We start from the raw sequence: 7,223 nt of genomic DNA, 5'->3' as shown, positions 1-7,223 counted from the left end.
TTTCAGTTCCATTTCATTCAAATAACACTTAGTAAGCACCTTCGGTGTGCCAGGTGTTATAAATAGAAGCCTTGTCTGCACCCTAAAAGAGATCCACAGACAGATAGCATTAGCACGGGTGTTCAGCGACCTCTGTTAAGCGCTTGCTATGAACTAAGCTTTCCTAAGTAAGCCCATTTTATTCTCACTCTCATCCTGATGTAGCTATTTCCTATCCCAACGTTCCAGATGAAAAACCTCGAGAAACAGGAAGATGTACAGTCAGACCAGAGCGGGGAATGCAGGGCAAACAGAGAGCGGGCGAGTTCCTAACCCCCGTGTGGCATGCGTCAGGGCAGTTCTAGAAGTTGGCCCAGGATGTCGGGAGACCCCTGGGAAGGCTTTGAGACCAGCCTGGGTGTGTGGAGAAGCGGGCTGGACTAGAACCTGGGAAACGATGGGGGCTGCCATTATTTGTGTTTATATGTTCAAGTATTCATGGTCAGGGGTGAGATGGTGGAGGGCGCGGGAGGGATGCTTAAGGTGACAACAGCATCTGAGCTAATAGTCCTTTGGCTGCAAATAAAATAAACCAACTCCCGCTAGATTATGTGGTTGCTGGAAGCCCGAGTGCCTCTCCCGGGGCGCTCTAGGGCAGCCATGCTGCCTGACCGTGGAGCCCAGGCAGTTGCTGCTCACCTCCGCTTCCCTCTGTGCACCCGCATCACTCCTCTCTCCTTGCAAGCTGCCTCTTTCTGCTGCTCCCTGATGGTGCTAAAAGACACTTGCTCCACCGTTCCCGCTTACATCCCCTCTGTTCCAGAGCCTGGTTCTGATGAAACACTGAATGCTTGTCTTCCAGTCATAATTCCAAAACTTCACAAGACACCGAAACTGATTGGCCTAACTCAGGATGGGAGCCCATCTCTGGCCCAATCAGCTACAACCAGGATCGAGATCAGAGACTACAAATATGGCTCCTGGGGTCCATTTGTTTGTGGGGTCATTTGATTAGTGTCTGTCTCCCCCTCTTGACTCTGTGTTTCACGAGAGCAGAGCCTGGTTGTTGTTGTTGTTGTTGTTGTTATTGCTCAGTCCCATATCTGGAGAACCTTATAGGGGTCCATAACATAGCCAGCACTCAAGCATCATTTGTCAACTGAATGAATGCCCAAAGGAATTGACAAACAAAGAGAATCATAAAAGGGGCACAAAACATCATTAAGTCACGGAACCCAGATTGCCTCCATTCCTCATGCATCTAATTCATCACTAGAACATCAACTATGACATGATAAATCTACAATAAACAAGTGTTGCCGTCTAGCCTGGGAACCAACTCTCATTTACAAGAATGATTAAACTTACAGACAATAGCCCAGGTTCCAGATTTTTAAGACAAAGTTTGGAAATGCATTCTATTGGTCATCTGAGAAAGAGCTACAGCCCTCCAAACAAGAGAACCAATGGAAGAAGTAGGTCGGAGAGAAAAAAGGTATTTGTCAGAAGAAACTTGGCATCTCGGTAATACTTTTTTCCATCTGATTATTTTAGTATTCTTACTGTTAAATTCAATTTCCTTAGCTGACCTCTGTTCATTGGAAACTATTTGGTTTCATCTGTGAGAGCCGTGACATATTTTTAATCATCTCTGAAGGCCAGATCTGTCTCCATTGAGCATGTCTGATATCCAAACAGATGTTTTATAGCAGTCTACACACATGAGCTCACCCCTGGCAAGCCTCTTGCACACAATCAGCCCGTAGCTCTTCTCGCACCAGCCTTGCCACCCCACAAACCCGAATTCAGCTCTCACATCTGGGTTTGATGCCTAACCACAGTAACAGGAGCATCCAGCCCTAGATTTTCAACTTAATAATATTAACTTAATAAAAATAAATAAAAGAACTAATGGCCAACTGGAAAATATGCAGTACAAAGAGTTAGTCAAATTAAGTAGTACAAAGAGCTGGGCAAGCTGGATGCATGTGATGGTCAGTGCCAGGTGTCACCATTCTGTGATCTGATGTAAGAGGAGGTTACTTGGGAGGGGGTGAAGGTTGGCCTGTATCCAATACATAGCCGACACCTGGAAAAGCTCAATCAAGCTCTTGATCCTACCTCTGACTCACCACCCTATGACCTCTGGTTCTTGGGATGGCAGCCGGCAGCTGCTACCTGACCTGTGGATTTTAGGTTGCACCCATTCCTGCAACTACATGAGTCAGGAGTTGCCTCCAGACTGACACCTGACCCACAGGTTTGGGACTTTCCAGCGTCCACAACTGTGCGAACCATTTCCTTCACTAGTTTTGCTCCTTGAAAGAGCCCCGCTAACACACTGCCCGCCCCCTGCCACATCCCCTAAGAAAAATTCAGATTCAAGGTTTCTAAAGCAACTCAAATTTTTATGGAATCGGAAGACATCAGGGCTGAAAACCTGGACACCATCTAGATAGCACAACACAGTATTTTACAGATAAAGAAGCTGAGGCCCTTAGAAAGGGACTCACTCATGGTGGCATAATGAGTACACGGTGACAGAATTGTGCCCCTAAGTCCCAAACCACAGGGCAGACCACAGGCCCGTACCTCCAGGTTCTTGTTTCTGCTCGCGTGGAGACTGTCCATGTCTTCAGTTCAAAGCCTGAGTAGAAACTAAACTCTGGCCAACAGGATGTTTCATCCCAGCACCACCATGATCATCTCAGAGTGTGCCGCCCTGGAATGTAGATAAAAGGTTTTATTGATAAACAATTCTTTGGATTAGGCAACAAGAAAGCACCAGTACCACCCCCTCCAAAAAATGTATTCTTAAAGGAAATAGGGTCACATTTCGAGTGGGAAGACCAAGGGAAGCACATAGGATTCTGGGGGCCCGGCCCCTCGAAGACGTCCAAATGGACCATGAGGATGGGGCTAAGGAGCCCCAAACTCGCAGCCATGTCAATGGACCCTGAGGCTCCACGACTCTAAACTGGCGGGGGACTTGGCCTTGCTACGAAGTCCTGCTCCACCTCAGACACCCCCGGGGATGGAAGCATTATCTGAATGGGAGGCAGGGCTCCTCTGAAAACCTCCGGACGAGACTGATCCTGCCTCAGAGACAACCATCAAGCAGTTGGGAGCAAGGCTTGTCCTGACAGACATTCGGAGAAGAGTACCAAGTAGCGTATGGTCTTTACCAAGATACACAGATTCGTGGAAGGCTCATCGTGTGACAGGCTTGGCATCTGGCAATAAAAGAAGAAATCGATGCAAAGATGGGAAGTCAGCAAGAACCGGATCACGTGCTCTATTGAGGCATCTTGAGTCCACGGTAAAGGTAGTGGGAAAGGATTGGAGAACTTTGAACCGGGGAGTGAACGGGCCTGGTTCTGCAATAGACCCACTTCCCAAAGATCCCAGCCATGGAAAATGCCATGGGTTGGGGATGGTAAATCGTTCTGGAAATATGACATTATGGAGAGGGTTGCCCAGCTGAGCTGATCATTTGTAATTGCTGTCAGTCCATCCTACACCTTAACAAAAGAAAGAGAGAAAACCCTAGGGGGCCCTTCTACCCCCTCCCCCCTCCCCCCATGGGGTCACCATAAATCAAAATGGGTTGCATGGCACCTGGTTTGGTTTTTTGGTTCGTGTTCTGGAAAGATCCCTTGACAGCTGTGTGGAAATGGAGCGGAGCCAAGTGCTACCTTGTGGAATGCCACGTACAAATCTTGTGAGACACGGTTTGCATTTTTCGTCCGCGTTTGGGATGCCGCTGTGGAAAGCAGATAAGCTTCTGAGGCAGGCAGAGCGAGGTCTGGATCCCAGGTCTACCGCTTACTGACTGATCTTGAGCGAGATATTGAAATAGCTCTGCAGCCTCCGCTTCCTCCCTGGACAGAGAAGATAGCCCTACTTAGCGCCTAGGATTCTTATCATAAGTCCGGTGATGTGCCCTGGCATTTCAGAATTGTCAGGAGAGCGCCGTCACACATCCCACTGAGCCACCGCGCAGCAGGAGAGCTTGTTGCCCTTCCCTCCGAGATTGTAAGTGGAGCCCTCCTCTGCGAATGTGTGCGAATGATTGGCCTTCGTACTTTTTAAATGAGGAAGCAGAGGTAAACTGAGGTCAAAGCCAAATCATGGCCCTAATTCAAACCACCCAAATACAATCTACTGCAGAGAATTCAGCCGGGCTCCCTCAAGGCCCGCGCAGACACCGTGAGGGCTTCCATCGCCCTAGCACCCCCTTAACCAAACACAGTGCAGATTTGCTGGCGTGCGTTACACGGAGAACATCTGGCCTCCCTGTTACCCTCCAGCAAGCAAAAAATGATGTCGTGTAAACTGATCTTCAGGCCAATTATAGGGTCTAAGTGTTACAGTGTTTGTGTTGGCTCTTCTGGCTCCAGGTTTTAAGAACTTAATTTCTAGCCACACCCCTCCTCTGAAGACCTAATTACTTCTTACTGTAAATGGCCCCATGGATTTATTTATGCACAGTCTGCACCTTTTCTCGGGATGATAAGTGTGGGGAAATGTACCCTCCTTCAACTGTGTGTGCAAAGCCCCATGGGCAGTCCTCTCAAGAACTTCCTTACAGGAGGAAAGTAGCCACCCAAGGCTCCAAGACTGAGGCTCCCTGGGAAAGGGCTCACCAGGAGCCAGAAACCCTGATACTTACAACCTCCAGCTCACCTTTCTACCTGGGGCAAGGTCATTCCTGTGTCTGAGCCTGCTGTCCCATCTACAGAGACCACTCCACTGCAATTACCCTTCAGTCACTGTGAGCCAGGCAGGCCCTAGTCCAAGCCCTTGGCCAGCAGTGATTAATTTAATCCTTACAATGACCATGAGAGGTTGATCTTGTTGTCCCCACCCCACATCACACAGTGGAGATGTGGCAGGACTGTGAGCTCGATCCCTCCTCTCTGGCTGCTTAAGATTGGTCTGGAGTCCTGTGCTAAGCTCTAAAATGCCTGTGGGGGGCACCCATGGAGCTCAGCACAGCAGAGAAGCAGAGAGCCCAGGCACAGCCCCTAGCTCCGGCTTCTCCCCTACCCGACGCAAGTCTCTCTGGGCTAATGGGCTGTAGTGGCAGCTGGAGGACTGACCTAGGGGTGCTATGCGCCCCACTTCACCCCCATCCTCTACATCCTCTTCCCTCCAGCTGATATGAGGGAATCATCTTCCATTCTGTGGGTCCTTTCACACCTTTTGAAGACATCTGGGGATCCTTCTCTGGGCTACTGGGACCATGGGATGGGTGGTACAAACAGTTCCTGCACCCAGCTGCTGACCAAATGATTGGAGTTTTTGATTACCCCCAAAGAAGAAATCCCTGGCTATCTAGCTCCCAAAAGACAGTCTTTGAAAACCCTAGGGGACATCATTCTCCTGTGGCATGACTGGAGCCATCGTCATGAGTCCGCTCAGCAGCAACTGCTGTGGTTGTTGTAACCCCGGTAACCTGGGTTACAATCCGAGACGTTGGGAGTGGGAGCATGCGAGCTCCTGGTTTTGTCCCTGGACACCACGGCCTCTGTTAACAACTTAGTCACGGTTCTGTGAAATGCGGCAATGGGCACGGGGGGATTGGCTTCCTCTCTCCCTTCCTATCATCACTGGCCCCTAGAGGGAGGGAGAGGGCATTGAGCTGGCCCGACTTAGAGAAGAGCTGAAGTCAGGTGAGGACCCACCCCCAAGACCCAAGAACCAGAGTTGTCATGCATCTAGAGAGGAACTTGAGTAAAGGCTGCCCAACATCGCCTTCGAGTGTTCGAACAGGAAGCGGTAACTCTGAGGACCACGGTGTGCCTGATCCTCACCGGGGCATTTTCATTCTACTCTAAGAAGAAGGAGGAGGAGGAGAAGAATGGGGAGGGGAGGGGGAGGAGGAGGAGGGGGATGAGGAGAAGAAGAAGGAGGAGAAGGAAGAGAAGGAGAAGAAGAAGAAAAGAACAAGAAATCCATTTGAAGTATGGTGCTGGCCAAGAATGTGGAGGGTACCGTGGACTGCCAAATGCGAAAACAAACCTGTCTCGCAAGAAGTACAGCCAGAATGCTCCTTCGAGGCAAGGACGGCCGTCTCACATGCTTTGAACACGTTGCCAGGGGACACCTGTCCCTGGAGAAGGGCATCTTCGTGCTTGGTACCGCAGAGGGCAGCGGGAAGGAAGGCGGCCCTGGGGGAGCTGCGTGGACACAGGGGCTGCAACAATGGGCTCGGACAGAGGAACGATTGTGAGGACGGGGCGGGGGTTGCGTTCTGTCGCACACGGGGTCTTTCAAACGAGTCTTTACAACGGACTCAGTGCCCCTCACAACAACATAAAGGAAATCAATCCCTTGGGGTGCCTGGTCTGATGCAACATGTCTGGGGACGAAGTGGAACCCCACTCCGAGTTGTCCGGGACAGGAATGTATCCCCGATGGTCATCATGATGTTAACATCTTGAAGAAAGAACTTTAGGCAGGGTCATAAAGAACCTGTGACCAAGCCTTCGCTGTACAACGTTATTAAAAGGGAGCAGGCCAGGCAGTAGGAACGGACGCTGCTAGCTCACAAAATCTGCACCCTGCCTCCCCGTCTAGTGAACACCGTCTGGGAGCTGGGGGCAGGGCAGGGAGGGCACGGTGACTTAGGCTACAGTGAATGAATGCTCCCTCCTCCCCGCACCCCGCTGACAAACGTCACAAAGTTCCATCCTGATTCAGCCTCAGGAAGCACAGGAAGAGAAAAAGGGGGTGCTGGCGTCTAAACATGGGCTTGGGCATCCCTAACCCTGTTACTGCAGCCCCATTCAGCAGGGCCTCCTTGCCCACATGCTCTCAGACCACTGCTATGTCTTATTAATGACGGTTCAGATCCTTGCTGGTGTTGTCATGGGCCCTACAGTTTCCAAGTGGCTTCAAGCAGTTTGATTGTAGACGGAGTCTCTCTCTCCAGTGGCCAGGACACTCCGTGAGGCTCTGGGTTCTGGGCCAGCCAAGGACAACAAAAATGGCCAGTGCTTTCTGGGCAGATAGAACAGCTATGCAGCCAGCCCTTCGTGTGTAGTGGAGCCTGTAACTAGAGAGTCAGTCAGGGAGGGGGCAAAGGCACGGTGGCGGTTGCCATGCTGGGGGGATGTGCTTACAAGGGACTTGAATGGTGACCTGCAGGATGAGGAGGGCCATGCACAGGTGAGAACAGGGTAACCCGGGCCTCACCCCTCACACACACAGGTACAGTGAACCCTCGCCACTTCGCGCTT

General features: G+C 50.7%; 1 protein-coding gene across 1 annotated transcript in view; it reads left to right on the top strand.

The window, feature by feature from the left end:
• The window catches only part of ANTXR1 (ANTXR cell adhesion molecule 1), a 258,401-nt gene that overhangs the window by 248,435 nt on the left and 2,743 nt on the right, over positions 1-7,223 (top strand). The window lies entirely within an intron of this gene.

This window comes from Echinops telfairi, unplaced genomic scaffold (genome assembly GCF_000313985.2).
Source record: "Echinops telfairi isolate 266 unplaced genomic scaffold, ASM31398v2 ScPeMD7_2573;HRSCAF=3158, whole genome shotgun sequence".
NCBI classification, from domain to species: domain Eukaryota; kingdom Metazoa; phylum Chordata; class Mammalia; order Afrosoricida; family Tenrecidae; genus Echinops; species Echinops telfairi.
The sequence above is the reverse complement of the archived record's forward strand: the minus strand, read 5'-3'. Positions and strand labels throughout refer to the sequence as shown.